The following is a 17,061-nucleotide window of genomic DNA, read 5'->3' as shown; positions in this document are numbered from 1 at the left end:
TATATTATTAATTTTAAGTATCTTGATGGATCTGTTCAAACCTGCAGACCTACATTACTAAGTATATTTTATGCATGTCAGTATTTTGATAGATCTATACAGACATGTGGACCTACACTCAAGGGTGCACGTCTTGGCTACGCCCAAGCTGTAAGGTATATGTATTGTCTGTATAGTCATTTAAGTCATATTATCTTTAGTGTTGGTATAGTATTGAGCACTCTCTGTGTTAATGTTTTAGGCACTGAAAACATGGCTCGAAGAAGTGAGGCATATGTGCATAAGGAAAATCTGTGTTGTCACTGAAGTAAGCTACCTCTCATTAGAATTTTAAGGATTTTAATGTATTTTATCTTTCCTGGGCACCAAGGCTGTTTTTAGTCATAGGCGTACCAGGCAGATGTCTGGGGTGACAACTGTAGGAGGAGTCATCACAGAATCTAGTCTTAGCACACTGCACTTTATGGAATTTTTAAAGCCAACTGCTAATTCCATTACTCCCTGGCGTTTTGATTTATTGCGGCGCACGGCCGCGGGATGGTTTTTTTTTTTTGTTTTTTTTTTCAGCTAATTTATTTTTTGTTAACATGTAGCTAGCCTAGCGTTAGCTAAATGCTTCCCCCCCCCCCTTCCCCCTTTGCTATACCACCCACCCCTCCGATCGCTGCCAGTGATCATACCCAACAGGAAATCACGTTCTGAACGGGATTTCCTGTACGGGCTTCCCCCGTCGCCATGGTGACGATCGGAATGACGTCATCGACGTCGTGACGTCAGGGGGTGTCCTGATCCAGCCTGGCGGTGATTGTCCAGGCTGCGCAAGGGGTCTGCCGGGGGGGGGGGGCGTCTTTCACGGCAGAGTGGCGGCGATCACAACAAACACGCAGCTAGCAAAGTGCAGTGAAAAAAAAATATGCAAATCGACCCACCAGGACCTGAGCAATGCACTGCGGCGTTACTGGACAAGCTGAGCTCGTCCGTAACGCCCAGGAGGTTAAGAAAGGGATGGTTGGCAATTTTAACACCTAAATGAGCCCTGATATGTGTGTTGAACTGTGACTGGATTTCCAGGACAATATTCTAACCTGTAAAGATCAAGGCTGTACATAAACAGTATAATGTTTATAAAGTGGATACACATCCCTCAAAATCATTAATGGAATGGTTTGTGAGATTAAGCCAGTGAAATGTATATGGCCTGGTAATAATTTGTGCATCCTTTACGAACATTATTTGTATGCAAACTATTAATTTTTAATAATGCTCACAAAACCAATTGATGTTGGTTGTGATCTTCCTGTTCACGACATCGGGATAGAGCCACAAAAGGTGCCTTGCCTGGGGTGCCAAAATGGCAGAGACAGCCCTAAGACAGCATTTAACCTCTTTAGCGGTATGCCCGACACTGTGTCGGGCATACCGCTTGCTGGCCCCAGGAATCCCCCAAGCATAATTATGGCGATCGAATGGCTGTAAACCCTGTAGCTAGCACTAGGCTAACTAGTACATGTGTCCAGCTCCCCCCGATTGCTGCTGATCCCCCCCGTTAATACATTACCTCCCCCCTGGATCCAGCGATCGCGCAGCCTCCCCGCACAGCTTTGGTCTCTCTATGGGGAGGATCGGGTTTGCGCATGACGTCATGTGCGATCCTCCCCATAGTGAAGACCGAGGCTGTGCTGATCGCTGGATCCAGGCTGGGAAATGTATAAACGGGGGAGCGGCGGGGATCGGGGAGTGCTGGGCACTTCTACTAGCTAGCCTAGTGCTAGCTACAGGGTTTACAGCCATTTGATCGCCATAATTACATCTTTAAAGGGGAACTGAAGAGAGAGGTATATGGAGGCTGTCATGTTTATTTCCTTTTAGACAATACCAGTTGCCTGGCAGCCCTGCTGATCCTCTGCCTCTAATACTATTAGCCATAGCCCCTGAACAAGCATGCAGCAGATCAGGTGTTTCAGTGGTTCAGACTTATAAGTCTGATCTGACAAGACTAGCTGCATGCTTGTTTCTGGTTTTAATCAGATACTACTGCAGAGAAATAGACCAGCGGGGCTGCCGGGCAACTGGTATTGATTAAAAGGAAATAAACATGACAGCCTCCATATACCTCTCTCTTCAGTTCCCCTTTAACACAAACTGGCAAAACCTCCTGAGCGGCGTAACGCTCAGTAGGTTAATAGCACTGCTGTACTTTCCTGTATGTTTGAAGAGATATGTGCCCATTGTCTCTGTTTTTAATTCATTTTGAAAACAGGCATTTGAACAGACTTGGTATATGCTTGAGATCGGGATCCTCTTTGCTTTTTGAGGGTTTGTGTATCCCATTCTTTGTGCTGCACACACATAAATTATAAATTAGTAAGTAGATCGCCATTAGTTTGAAGTAAATTCTTTAAATATTCTTTTTATCTAGAGAAAATAATCATAGATAAGACGGTTAGCTCTGGAAGTTCGTCGTTCCTTCAGTGTGTGGGACAGATGTGCGTGTTTTATGGACGTCAGCAGAGCAATTATTCCACTGAGACTGTATTTTATAGCTATTTTTCCTGAACTGTATAGACTACTAGACGATTTGTGTCCATTAGGGCAAAGGGCAAGTGGGAGAAAACAATGGTCCGGAGGAGAAATGAGGTATGATAAGTGATGTGCAGGAAAAATACCAAACATGCAAATTCTTCAAAGGGAGAAGGCATACTATTGCTTGCTTCTTATTTGTATAGTTTAAGAATAGGGATATGGATAGAGAATTTATGGGTAAAAAAACAGATGTGTGCCATTCTTCTGCATCAAACTGTGTTCTCAGTTCCTGTTCCTAGTTCATTGTAAATTTAGGATTAGTCTTATATAAAGTCTCGTGGGAGATTTATAGCTTTCTGTAAATTGGTAGTTACACTTCACTTAGCAAGCTCATGGTGAACTCCTAGGATTGTGTAAGGGGCTACAAGGGAGTCTAGAGATGTGGCGAACGGTTCTCGAACCGTTCGCCGGCGAACATCTCCAAATCCCTGGGGCTTTTACTACTTCCGGGTCGTACTGACCCGGAGTAGTACGTCTGCTCTGCCTGGCGGAGCGCATCCTAGATCGCGCTCCTGTTGCCGGGCACTTTCTGCGCGTGTGCGTGACGTCATGAACGACGTCACGCTCATGCGCAGAGAGTGCCCGGCAACAGGAGCGCGATCTAGGACGCGCTCCGCCGGGCAGAGCAGGCGTACTACTCCGGGTCAGTGCGACCCGGAAGTAGTAAAAGCCCCAGAGATGTTCGCTGGGCGAACAGTTCGCCACATCTCTACAAGGGACCAAAAAGCCCTCTTACTAAAATGCTATACAAAACAAGAGTTTGCCTTCTTAAAACAGATGATTCAGATTGGAGTGAGCATGTTATGTCTCCCACAATGCTTCACTGCTGAATATGCAAATGAACCTTTGTTGTCCCTGTAAGCAAAACACACCTCTAGAACAGCTGGAATGCAATGATGTGTAAGCTTGTTAATTGTACAGAGCCACAATAATTTAATAATGCATACAGACTGTTTCAGATTGATTGATCCTCATTAAGCAATGGCATGAATTAAAGGGACCCTGAGCAGACGCCATGGGTATGCATATAAGGATACCGACGACTATTTTGTAAAGAGCAGACACTTACTGGCCCCTTATGTAAGCGCTCCTGCTCCCGGGCTTCCCACTATCAATTACATTGGATCCGGCAACTCTGACAAAAAGTTGTGCGGTGACCCGGTGTAATGTCTGATTGCGCTACCCGAAAGCTCCCTTCCACACTGAGTAGCACGCATGCTCAGTGTGAAGTGAATTATGCTGCTGATGGTAAAATAATAAATATCTCTGCTTCCACACATCCTACACTCACCAAATTTTCAGGGTAGGGAGAGGATCCCCCAAACGACCTCTATGCCAAATTGCAGCCCCCGAGCCCCACTGGTTCAGGAGATAGATTAGAGAAACCTATCTCGGGAACCAGTGGGTCTCGGGGGGCTGCAATTAGGCATAGAGGTAGTTCGGGGGGTCCCCTCCCTACCCTGAAAATTTGGGGAGTGTAGGATGTGAGGAAGCAGAGATATTTAGTATTTTACCATCAGCAGCATAATTAAATAGGAACTGTGGCCGCACAGTCTCCTACTGCGCATGCGGGGCAGCGCAAATCCACAGGCAGCGTAATCAGACACAACACCGGAAAAGGAAGCCTACAGGTCCTCTCCTGGCATGCGCAGGCTTCCTGCCTTCTTCCCCCTCCTTCTGCCATGTGTCATATTGTGGTTCACATGCGGAGGGGAGGAAGAAGCCAGGAAGCCTGCGCATGTGTGTTTGTCTACTTCCTGCCTTCATGGAGGCAGACATATTGTTAACATCCTGTGTTTACAAATGAGCTCTCTGCCATGGCAGTCAGCTGACACAGCTAAGGGATCAAATTACAACTTAGTCACAGATGAGGTAGAATTAGACAGGCTAAACTCTCTACATACTTACACAGAGGGTGCATTTCTATATGTTTTCCTTCTGTCTAGTGCAAGAGTTCAGGTCCACTTTAAGAAGGAAAATTTCTGTTTTGCATTGTTGATAGCACAATGCTTTTCAGCTTGTTAAATAGACTAGACTAGAATAGCAAGACTTTATGCAATTTCTCTCAGCAACTTCAGTCTTCATTAATAGAAGCTTACAGCTGGCTGACTTTATTGCGCTTCCTTTGGATACCAGAAGCTACCGCTGGGAGACACCAGATTTTCTGTTTCAGTCATCTGGAATAGGCGGTTTCTTTCCTAAGACACCTGAAGGAGCCGGACTTTCAGCAAAGCTAGTTCTTAAGCTGTTGCACTGGTTGTTTTAGGAAAATGAAATGGGATAATTACACTATATCTTCAGCTGATCAATGAGACACAAGTAATTTCTCCTTGCATTCAAACTTTAGGTACATCTTTTGCAGCTTCAACTAGGACAAATAAAAATTGACAAGAAGTTATTCTGGTTGTTCCACCAGCAGTTTCAAGCAGCAAATAACTTACATGAAATTTTAATGCAAGAAGAAATAATTTGCATCTTATTGATCATCTCATCCGGCGGAACTGAAACTGAGCACTGGTTGACGTTGGCTGTAGCATTTGGGGCTAACTTACTTTGGTTGCTGCCTCTGGCGTCAGTGCTCCATCCTCCCAATACTTACTGTTTCACAGCGGGAAGGAGGAAGTATCGGGAGCAGGAAGAGGAAGTATCGGTAGGCTGTAGAAGGGCGTGGAACGCTGGAGCCAGTGGTGGCTACCACGGTAAGTTAGCCCTCACTGCCGTGGCCTGATTCAACTAACGCACAGTTTGAAACTGAATTTTGCCAGCTCAGCCCTTACCTCTCACTACTTTGGTCCTTGTAATATAAATAGCTTATTTACTACTATTTTCTTTTTCTGGCTATTTTCATGGAAGGCCTTATACACACAGGCAGATTGTAGACAAGTCTTTTTGGCTATACTAGAATAGACAGTAGTATACCTGTTTGATGCTCTTCTGTACAAACTTTTATATCTGGAAGGCTTGGTTTTATAATCCTGTCACATTAACCATAAAAAATATAAGACTGTATTAGGAACTAGCAGCTAATTATAATAAAAAATTATCGCTGAGATCTCTGTGATGTTGCCCCCCCATTCCCACCGGCGTAACAATAGGGGATGCGACCCCTGCCCCCGCGGGGAGGCCCGGGGCACCCCTAGGGCCCGCTCAGGGACTTTTGTGGGGCAGGAGGGGTCGCAACATAAGAGGAGAGCGTGGCCGCAGATTGGTGGGGAGGGGGGATATTCAAACAAACAAACACAGAACATTTATATTGCGCTTTTCTCCTGGCGAGCTCAAAGCGCCTGTGTAAACAGGAAGTGACATGAAGGTCTTAGACATCGGAGACCTCCGGGGCTAAGGAGGTATGTGTTATCCTGCCGCCGCTGCCCGCTGTCACTAAAGATTGCAGGAGGGGAGCTCTGAGAGGAGAGCCCAAGGTGAGGGAGGGAGGGAGGGGGAAGGTCACGCTCTCCTCTTATGTTGCGACTCCTCATGCCCCACAAAAGGCCCTGGGGGGGGGGGGGGGTAGCCGGATTGTTTTTGTCTTTGCAGGGGGGCCCGGGGATCTCTAGTTACGCCCCTGCCCATTCCCCATTCCATTGTGTTTGGTTAGTGCTACAGTTTTGCCTATTTGTACTGCAAAAATTAAGATTTGTGCTGCTTTTGTTTTGAAGATAATGGCAATTATTGTTTTCCAGAAAGAGACCAAACCCCCACACAACTCGTACATTTGAAATGGCTGCTGTCAAATTCTGGTGCAGGGTGAAGCCGAAGGACAGCTCACCCTGCTGCAGGCAAACTCCTGGGTGGGGATAATGTTATTTCCCTGACGAGTTGTCACAACTCAGGGGGAATATGGAATTTGTGAATTTCCCCTATTTTTCTAATTTGAGCTCTCGTTATCGCCAGCGCCAGGGGCGTTGCTAGCCCCAAAGATCAGTGTCCCGGATCTATTCTGGGGTGCCCCGGATGTCCCCCAGGCAGCGAGTGGCAGTACTCACCACTGGCTACTTGGTCTCCAGATCCTGCAGACATATTCTCTTACGGGCTTCTCCCCCTAGTGTCTGAGCATGAATCAGAAGCTAGAGCTCCTAGCGTCTGATTCTAGGATACTGCCTATTTATGTAATATGCTGCATTTTATTTTTTCTGGGCAAGCCTACTTAGACTGCTGTTAAGTTCAAGTAAATTTGGCCCCATCCATGACCACACCCAGATTCTGGTGCATGGCCAGACCCATTTTTTTTGCTGGTGTACCCAAAAGTGCCCCAGATCTCTTAGGATCCTAGCAACGCCCCTGGCCAGCGCCCAAATTACTCACTGAGCGCCATTATAGCCGTAATTCTCATTACACCCTCTGGCGGCTCCTAAAGTGCTGTACAGAATTAGTTTATTCGCCAGCAGCAGCGCATGGAGATGAAACTGGTAGGGTTGGTTAGTGCCACATTTTGTGCCTGTTTGTGCTGAAACAAGTTATCATTTTATCTTTATAATTTTTGAGATACTCAAGTTTTTGTAAAGGTCAAAAGTTCACCCAGCCTGTGTACTGTTGTAAAGGGATGAGTAAACTTTTGACCTTTATTTTAAGAAATGAATTTTATTAAAAATAATTGCTAGTAGAGTAAAACCCCAGTTATCCGGCACAGACGAGATCGACTTATGTCAGGTGAGTGTAGTTTCTTGAGAGTTAATGTTAAAGGGATACTGTAGGGGGGTCGGGGGGAAAATGAGTTGAAGTTACCCGGGGCTTCTAATGGTCCCCCGCAGACATCCTGTGCCTGCGCAGCCACTCACCGATGCTCCGGCCCCGCCTCTGGTTCACCTCTGCAATTTCAGACGTTAAAGTCTGAAAACCACTTCGCCTGTGTTGCCGTGTCCTCGCTTCCCCTGATGTCACCAGGAGTGTACTGCGCAGACACAGACCATACTGGGCTTGCGCTGTGCACTCCTGGTGCCATCAGCGGGGAGTGAAGACACGGCAATGCAGGCGCTGTGGTTTTCAGACTTTAAAGTCTGAAATTCCAGAAGTGAACCAGAGGCGGGGCCGGTGCATTGGGGAGTGGCTGCGCGGGCACAGGATGTCTGCTGGGGACCATTGGAAGCCCCGGGTAACTTCAACTCATTTTCCCCTGACCCCCCTACAGTGTCCCTTTAAAAATAGGCCTTCTGTACTATACCCCAAACTATATATACAGTAATACATGCCATAAACTCTGTATTGTTGAAATACAATAATTAAAAACAAATGAAGACAAAAAAATGACAGCAGAATTTTTATTTGTGCTGACCTTAGGAAGGCCAGCTTCACAAAGCCGGCGCTGAACCCCAGTGGGCCTCTGACTCAGGAGACCAGGATTCAAATATTGGCTTTTATTCAGTTAGGAGACCTTTCAGTGAGAAGAGGAAACATTGGGCAAAACTCCCTAACACTGCTGCTGCCCATAGAGCCTATAGAGTGGCTGTAGCTGTGGCTCTTTGAGTCCACCAGGAGAAAAACGCAATATAAATGTTCGATCTCTTGTCTGTTATATAGTATTTATATAGCGCTGATATCTTCCACAGTGTTTAACAAAGTATATAGTTTTGTCACTAACTGTCCCTCAGAGGAGCTCACAATTTAAATCCTACCATAGTCATACTGTATGCCCTTCATAGTCTAGGGACAATTTTAGGGGTAAGCTAATTAACTTATCTACAGTATACAGTATGTTTTTTGAATGTGTGAGGAAACCAGAGTGGCTGGAAAAAAAAACACACAGACAGAGGGAAAACACACAAACTTTGTGCAGTGACCTGGCTGGGATTTGAACCAGACGCCCACCTAAATAGTTATAGCCATGGATGTCCTTCAAAGCAAGGAAAGCATCAAAGCCCATTTTCAATGCAGATATAGAATTTGCCATAACTACTTTGTTTGGTAAAATATTTCATTTTAACCACTCTTTCTGTAAGGTAAATAGTATTCCCAAGCCCTTCTTTAATTCTGATGTTCTCAGCTGTATGCCATCTTCTATCGTCTATGGTGCTCCAAGGTGCATTTGTCAACAATAAATTTAATCAGCCATGTGCTTGTCCATATGGCGATGTTGAGGAGATCCTGCTGTAATAAGTCCCTTTTATGCTTAATTTTATGCTTAATTTTATGCATAATTTTGTATCTTCTTCGAGGATATCAACATAACTCTTTATTCCATATACTAAATCATTAATTGCTAAATTGAAAGTATTGGATCTAGTACTGACCCTTGTGGGACTGCTAGCAGTTTCCCATTTTGAGTATAATTTGTTTAACACCACTCTCTACCTTCTGTCTCTTAACCAGTTCTCTATCCACATACACACATTTTCTTCAAGTTCCTGTATCCTCATCTTCTTCACAAGGCTAGTGTTAAGATGTGTCAAAAAACTTTGCCAAGTCCAAGTATACTACATCTATTGCTTTTCCAAGATCTAAATTTGCATTCTCTTCTACATAAAATGCTGGGAATACACCATGGAATTTTTTGGCAGATAGTTTGATATATAATTTCCGACATGTCCGATCTGATTTTCCATCATTTTTCAGATCGATTTCTCATAGAAGTGAATAGAAATCGATCAGTAAAAACAATTGGAAAATCGATCGGAAAAATGATCGGACAGTAAATCTGCTGAAAAATCTGATAGTGTATTTCCAGCAAAAGCTAAGCATGTTGGCGAGACATTGGCGTCAATTCACCAGAGGTTACCAACCTAATTATCTCTTGGGAGGTAATTTACCTCCTGTGATATCTCCAAATACCAATTCTCCAGAAGTATAGGGTAAAATATCGACAGAGAGAAATGCAAGAGATAAATGTGAGATAAGTGTGAGATAAATAAGTGATAGTTAGTAGTTAGTTTTTCTCCAAATCACAATTCACCAGGGAAGAAAGGGGTGTGGCCATTCGTTATTTTTTTCATCTCTTTATCCCCTGAATGAACCTGGAGATATCGTGGTTTTCACACAGCAGCTGCTGCTGTGGAAGATGGAGCCTTTTGAGCTTACTCTGTTAGGCCTGGAGCACACCAAAAACCGCTAGCAGATCCGCAAAATGCTAGCAGATTTTGAAACGCTTTTTCTTATTTTTCTGTAGCGTTTCAGCTAGCATTTTGCGGTTTTGTGAAGCGTTTTTGGTGTAGTAGATTTCATATATTGTTACAGTAAAGCTGTTACTGAACAGCTACTGTAACAAAAACCGCCTGCCAAACCGCTCTGAAGTGCCGTTTTTCAGAGCGGTTTGCGTTTTTCCTATACTTAACATTGAGGCAGAAACGCCTCTGCAATCCAAAATCTGCAGCAGCCTGGGAGTATGCGTTTCTGCAAAACGCCTCCCGCTCTGGTGTGCACCAGCCCATTGAAATACATTACCCAAGCGTATCCGCAGCCACAAGCGGATCGCAATGAGGAGACGAAGGCGCAGGAGGAGGGTCTGTTTAATCGCCCCTTGTATTTTTCGTGTGAGAACAGTTCTTGATAATTTTACTGAGACAGAGGTGGTGAAGAAGTTCAGACTCACTCGTGATATGATCCGGCAGTAAAAGGCGGGAATACTCTGGTCACGTAGTGGTAAAACTCCGCCTCCTACCCACAATTATTCACTTTCAAGCTTACAGAGAGGAAAAGTATCCCATGTAAATCATTAATACCGATAACCTAACTCTCTGCTTTCTCACACTTTCCTCATGCATATCTCTCCATTATCCCCTGCTATCGAACACTTTTCTCTCTGTCCTCTCACACTGGTGAATTGACTCCAGAGTGTTAAAATACCTCATGAGATAAACTACCTACCTTTTTTCTCTTGGTAAATCCTCTCTGGTGAATTGACGCCAATATGTCTTTAGTAAACCCATGCTATATAGCATCCCTTAGGATACATTCAAACAATTTTTGTTTTGTGAATAGAGCCCAACTGTGGGGATTAACTTCCTATCACTAGCCGCTTGTTTTTTGCCTCCAGTTTAACAAGTTTGATTACCTTTTCACGGTTTTTGTTACAATTCTTGTATTTCGTTCCCTCATGCTTTAGCGTCCTAATGGCATTCCTTTTATACCTAACCATGTCCAAAACAGTTTTGTTTATCCATACTGCATTACCTGAATAACCTGTACATGTACAGTAAGTGTCATAGTCTTTCCTTCACGTTATTAGAACTGACGCAAATGCTCTTAAAGAGAATCTGTACTCTAATATTCTTACAATAAAAAGCATACCATTCTATTCATTATTTTCTCCTGTGCCCCTCTGTGCTGTTTCTGCCACTCTCTGCTGCAATCCTGGCTTGTAATTAACAGTTTTAGGCAGTGTTTACAAACAAACTAACCAGCTTCTAATAGGCTCAGCTAAGCATAGTGTGTGAGTCATTCACAGTGTGCAAGGGGCCTGCAGAGGGTGTGTATCGCTTCTACCAATCACAAGCAGCCCTGCACATTCCACACAATCAAGCTTTAGCCTGACAAACAGGACAGAGGAAAGATACATTGATTTATTACAGAGACAGTGCAGTTAGGAAAGACTGCAGTAAGCCAGAGCAGATTAGAACAGGCATAGGAACTTATAGGATAGAAGAACTAAGGCTGAAAAATTTGTTACAGAGTCTCTTTAAGAACGTTGGAATATCTTCTAGAACACAAAAAGGTAAATTTAAAACTACCTCTTTTTTATATTTATTTTTAATTTTACAGTAACCTGAAAAAGGCATCTAAGCAGTGGAGTTACAGGGGAAAGATAACATCTGTTGTTGAATGAAAAGGAGAATCAGTCCACTTGATCTTCATAGTCCTAATAGTCTGGTTTAGTGGTTCAGATTATACTAAAGGAAGAGGATCAGCAAAAAAAACAAGTAAGTACACACTGGCACCCTCCATACTTATCTCACTTCAACTTTCTCATTGTTAATATCAGGAGTCAGCACAATTTTCTTTTTATTAAGCAAAAATTTATTGAGACATTAACCACTTGATGACCACAGTGGTAAACCCCCCTAAAGACCAGGCTGATTATTACTAAAATGGCCACTGCAGCTTTAAGGCCAAGCTGCAGGGCCGCACAACACAGTACACAAGTGATTTCCCCCCCCGTTTTCCCCCCACCAAAAGAGCTCTCTGTTGGTGTGGTCTGATCACCCCCCAGTTGTTTGTTCGTTTTTTTTATCAATATTTATGTTCGCTTTTTTTTTAATATTATTTACTTTTTCTTTGATTAACCTTTTCGGGACCGGCCACCTACCCCCCCTTAAGGACCAGGCATTTTGCGCGGGAAGGGGGTGCGCGCGTTTGGGGGGGTCAGGCGGCCGGATCCCGTGTGTGGCTGGTGTCCCCCATGGTGGCCTGTGCCTCCCCCTTCTGCCCGCAGCCTTCACTTACCTTCCAGGCTCCAGCGATGAGCCGCACGGGACCCTCTTCTCCGGCCGGCATCTCCGTTCTGTCTGAAAATCAGTTCCGGGTCGCGGCTTGATGACGTCATCAAGCCGGGACCCGGCGCTGACGTCAGACGGAGCGGAGATGCCGGCCAGAGCGGAGGGGGGTGCCGATCGTCGCTGGAACGGCAGGGAGGTGAGTGGATCCTCTTCTTTTCCCCCCTGCCGCCGCAGCTGTCAAACTGATCACTACGATCCGACGGCGATCGTAGTGATCACGTGATCAGCAGCCATACGCGATGGCTGCTGATCACTCGGGGGAGATGTCGGCTGTCATATGACAGCTTAATCTCCCCCTCCGGGTGCGCACGATCGCGTCGGGAGCGGAAATTGCGGGCCGGCGTAGATCCTACGCCGCATCAGGCTAGAACAGCCACAAGTGCGGCGTAGGATCTCATTAACATGGTCCCGAAAAGGTTAACTTCTTTCCAGCAAACCCCTCCCTCCCCCCAGCCGGCCAATCACGCGATCGGCTGTCATAGGCTTCTGCTTATGAGAGCCGATCGCTCTCTTGTCCCCCAGGGGCTGATCGCAGCACTGCACTATGTAAATAGACAGCGATTACGCCGTCTGACAGTCTCCCTGAAGACGGGGCGGAGCTCCGCCCCCCAAGAAGGAGATGTGTGCGCATCGTGCGCGAAGAAGACATCATGGGAGGTGAGTATTTCATTGACAGGCTCTGTCATTTTTTAGCTTAGGTATTCTTTAACAAGCTGCTGCTAACAACTGACAAACGAGCAGCATCCGCGACAACCAAAGCGAGAGGGATACGGAGACTACCATATTTATTACCTTTTAAACAATATCGGTTGCCTGGCTGTCCTGCTGATCCTCTGTCTCTAAAGGCTCGTACACACGTCGGATTTTTCCAAACGACCGGTCGTTTGGACGTTTTAACATCCGGTCGTTTGGGCGTCAAATCGGGCGTGTGTACGGTCGGTTGTTCAGCTGATAAGACGGGTTTTGACGGATCCGCTTGGCGGATCGTTCAAATCCAGTCTTATCAGCTGAACAACCGACCGTACACATGCCCGATTTGACGTCCAAACGACCGGACGTTAAAAACATCCGGTCGTTTGGAAAAATCTGACGTGTGTATGTACCTGAATACTTTAAGCCATAGTCACTGAACAAGCATGCAGCAGATTAGGTGTTTCTGACATTATTGTCAGATCTTACAAGATTAGTTGCATGCTTGTTTCTGGTGTTATTCAGACACTACTGCAGCCAAACAGATCAGCAGGGTTGCCAGGCAACTAGTATTTTTTAACAGGAAATAATGGCAGCCTCCATATCACTCTCATTATAGTTATCCTTTAAGAACACCTGCATATAAACACAATATGGCCTGTCCCGCGCCGGTCCTGCCCGAGCCGCCATTCTCCAGACGCCAGCTAGTTTTGGTTTTGCACGGCTCTGGCCACGCGTATCCTTTCTTCGTGTCCCCTGCTATTGCAGAGGGGAACGCGAAGAAAGGATACGCTTGGCAGGGCTGCGCTGCGCTAGGAACGGAACGGAGCTGGCGGTGGGAGAACGGGCGGCTTGGGCAGGACCGTCGCAGGACAGGGCAGCTGCTGGGGGCTTGCAGAAGCCCCAGGTAAGTGGAACACTGTGCTTAAATTGTATTTACAGTTCCGCTTTAAAGAGAACCCGAGGTGGGGTTCTGACCATGCAATCCACATACAGAGGCTGGGTCTGCCTATACTGCCCAGCCTCTGTTGCTTTTCAATCCCCTCTAAGCCCCCCTGCGCTCTGCTATCCCCCATAAATGACAGCCATGCTGCCGACACGCAGTGCGTCACAGCGGGCTGTGTTTACCTCTGTACTGTCAGTATGCCGCTCCCCCCCGCCTCCTGCATAGCTCCGGTCCCCGCCCGTGTCCCTTCCTTCCCCGCTGATTGTAGGGAAGGGATGCGGTCGGGACCGGAGCTATGCAGGAGGCGGGGGGAGCACGCAGAGTGACAGTACAGATTTAAACACAGCCCGCACAGCGTGTCTGTGATCTATGGGGGATTGCATAGCGCAGGGGGAACATAGGGGGGATTGAAATAGCAACAGAGGCTGGGTAGTATAGGCAGACCCAGCCTCTGTACTTGGATTGCATTGTCAGAACCCCGCCTCGGGTTCTCTTTAAACAACATTGGTCCATATGCAATTCACTTTTTCTCCTGAATTTTCTCCAAGGTGATATTTTAACAACTTGTCAATAAAATGCCCTTTAAAGAGACACTGAAGCGAAAAAAAAATATATGATATAGTGAATTGGTTGTGTACTATGAATAATTACTAGAAGATTAGCAGCAAAGAAAATATGCTCATATTTTTATTTTCAGGTATACAGTGTTTTTTCTAACATTGCATCATTCTCTAATATGTGATTACACAACACTCAGCATTCAAAATGATTCTTTCAGAGCAGTCTGTGAACTAATGACCTCTAATTAGTTCACTTACAGTTGAGATAATAAAAGTCAGATAACAGCCCTCTCCACGACTTTGAAAGTCGTAGAGATTAATGGTTTTTTTGCATCAAGATAACAACTAGAGTTTCTTAACTCTTCCTGTACTGGAAACAATTAGACTGATATATCTGATCTTAATGTTTTATTTCTTAGCTGTACTATACATACAAATCATAATATCATCATTTTTTTTTCGCTTCAGTGTCTCTTTAAACCACCAGCAAGCAAGAAATTTCGGTATTTATCCGTTAGCCGGGCGCATCCGGCAGGTGGCGCTGTTGTAGCGAATTTCGATGCGCTGGGTTGTATCTAATTCCATTCATACTTCAACGTAGTACTGTGTGAATGGAAGCGCCGCAGGTGGCGCTAATTACATTGATACGTTGATAACAATACAGTGTTAATGGCAAGGAATACATTGTATTTGAAGTGGCCGGCACTTTTACATGGAATTCAAATGAAGGCGGCGGCAATGTAACAGATGAAGCCGCCGCCTTCGTCTGTTCTTCTTCTTCTTCCCCCTTATTGCCCTCCTCTCGCTTCTACAATGCTGGCAGCCTGCGGGGACATGCGTCTCCCCCCAGAGTCGTTCGTCGCGGCAGGGAATCCTGCTTGTTTCCTTGCGACGAACGACTGTGGGGGGACAGGCGTGCCCCCCCCAGCTGGCAGGGTTGTATACTTGAGAGAGGGCGAAGGGGGAGAAGAAGAACAGACGAAGGCGGCGCCTTCATCTGTTACATTGCCGCCGCCTTCATTTGAATTCCATTAAGTGCCAGTGCCGGCCACTTCAAATACAATGTATTCCTTGCCATTAACACTGTATTGTTATCAACATATCAATGTAATTAGCGCCACCTGCAGCGCTTCCATTCACACAGTACTACATTAACTAAGTATGAATGGAATTAGATACAACCCAGCACATTGAAATTCGATACAACAGCGCCACCTGCCGGATGCGCCCGGCTAACGGATAAGTACCGAAATTTCTCAAAATAATTTTGATAGTACCTTTTCACCTAATTTTTGGTACTTTTTTTAAATTTCAAAGTGCGAAAAAGTTATTTTCAAAATAATTTGAAAAATTATCTCCTAGGAGAAAACGCAGGAGAAAAAAATTCTTGCATATGGGCCCTGGTGGGACAGGTGTACCCACAACTAGATTAATTACTCACATTAATTACTCACAGCACTGAACCAGCATTACAGGTGAATGAGTATGAATCTGTAGGAAAAAATAGCTATTTTGAGCACACGCCAGCTGTCAATGCACTCATCAGAGCTCAGGCTATGAAAAGCAAACAAGCCTGTAATCTATAGGGATTCTGTCTGAGTATATTCTACACAAGGAAAGCAGTGCAAACATTGCATGTTTTAAAGAGAAACTCCGACCAAGAATTGAACTTTATCCCAATCAGTAGCTGATACCTACTTTTACATGAAAAATATAATGATTTTCACAAACAGACCATCAGGGGGCGCTGTATGACTGATTTTGTGCTGAAACCCCTCCCACAAGAGGCTCTGGTACCGTACGGTACTCTGGGCAAACTGCCACAATGTAACAATGACACACACAGGAAATGGCTGTTTATAGCTGTCTGTTAAAGCCAGAACAGCTACATAATCTGCCCACAGTAACAATGTCACCATGTAATACATGTCAGAATGTGAATCTGGGAGAGGAAAGATTTTACAATGAGCAAACTCTGACTAAATCATGTATACATAATTATTGTAAAAATTAAGCACCTTTTTATATTAAACTATTTTCACTGGAGTTCCTCTTTAAGACAAACAGTTTTTGGAAGCAAAGTAGTTAAGCTAAGACAACTAAAGCTAACTGCCTACACTGGATTAAACTTGGCCGAGTTGACTGTTAAAAACCAGCTTGTCTGAGAGTCTAGTGTGTGTACAGGAAGGTCTTGACATCACTTAAAGATGCAGCATGGTGCTACGCTAGACTTCAGACTGTCACCCAAATGCTTGAGTCCTGACCCCTCCGAACTACAGTACTTTTACAGGTTAAGTATTTCCTATAATGTCTATAACTTATATTCCAATTTTTGGATGGTTTGGAGCAGTTAGAACTTCTTCTGAACTTATACTGTTGTTCTCCCTCCACATCTGTAGGAATTTTCATCACGCCCTATCCAGACAGAAAGTGTTGAAATCCCACAGAGGTTGACAGAGACAGAAGCAAAAAGGGTTAGAATCATTGAGTAGTTTGTATTGTTGTACCTAGGTAATTTCCTGTCCTTAGATTATGCGTTTTCATATTTAAAACCACAAAGCTCTAAAAAGTTACTAAGGACAGAATGGGGGAATCTCTCTAAGGAGGATAGAAACAGCATTAAGCAAAACAAAATCTTCTAACCTCAGTCCATTCTATTGATAAAATAACAAGTTATAATGTAATAAAAAAATAAGAATGAGTCTAAATATGGTGAAACATATGTGCCAACTAATTAATAACAAAAAAACAATACATTCTAGTCAAAATACAAAATGTATTTAGTTGGATCTAAAATAAAAGCACATGGGATGGCCACCCCATTATCCAGACACCAGATCACACAAACCACTGCAACATC

The 17,061-nt window shown here is 44.7% G+C and overlaps 1 long non-coding RNA gene across 1 annotated transcript; it reads left to right on the top strand.

Annotated features, from left to right (window-relative positions):
- The first annotated feature begins 239 nt into the window (after window positions 1-239).
- LOC137538229 (uncharacterized) lies at window positions 240-16,660 on the top strand. The gene is made up of 3 exons (XR_011024713.1): window positions 240-307; window positions 11,272-11,429; window positions 16,601-16,660. It is a non-coding gene; the product is annotated as an uncharacterized lncRNA (long non-coding RNA).
- The last annotated feature ends 401 nt before the right edge of the window (window positions 16,661-17,061 follow it).

Source organism: Hyperolius riggenbachi, chromosome 11 (assembly GCF_040937935.1).
Source record: "Hyperolius riggenbachi isolate aHypRig1 chromosome 11, aHypRig1.pri, whole genome shotgun sequence".
Taxonomy (NCBI): Eukaryota; Metazoa; Chordata; class Amphibia; order Anura; family Hyperoliidae; genus Hyperolius; species Hyperolius riggenbachi.
Note: the sequence above shows the minus strand (reverse complement) of the source record. Positions and strands in the feature narration are given on the sequence as shown.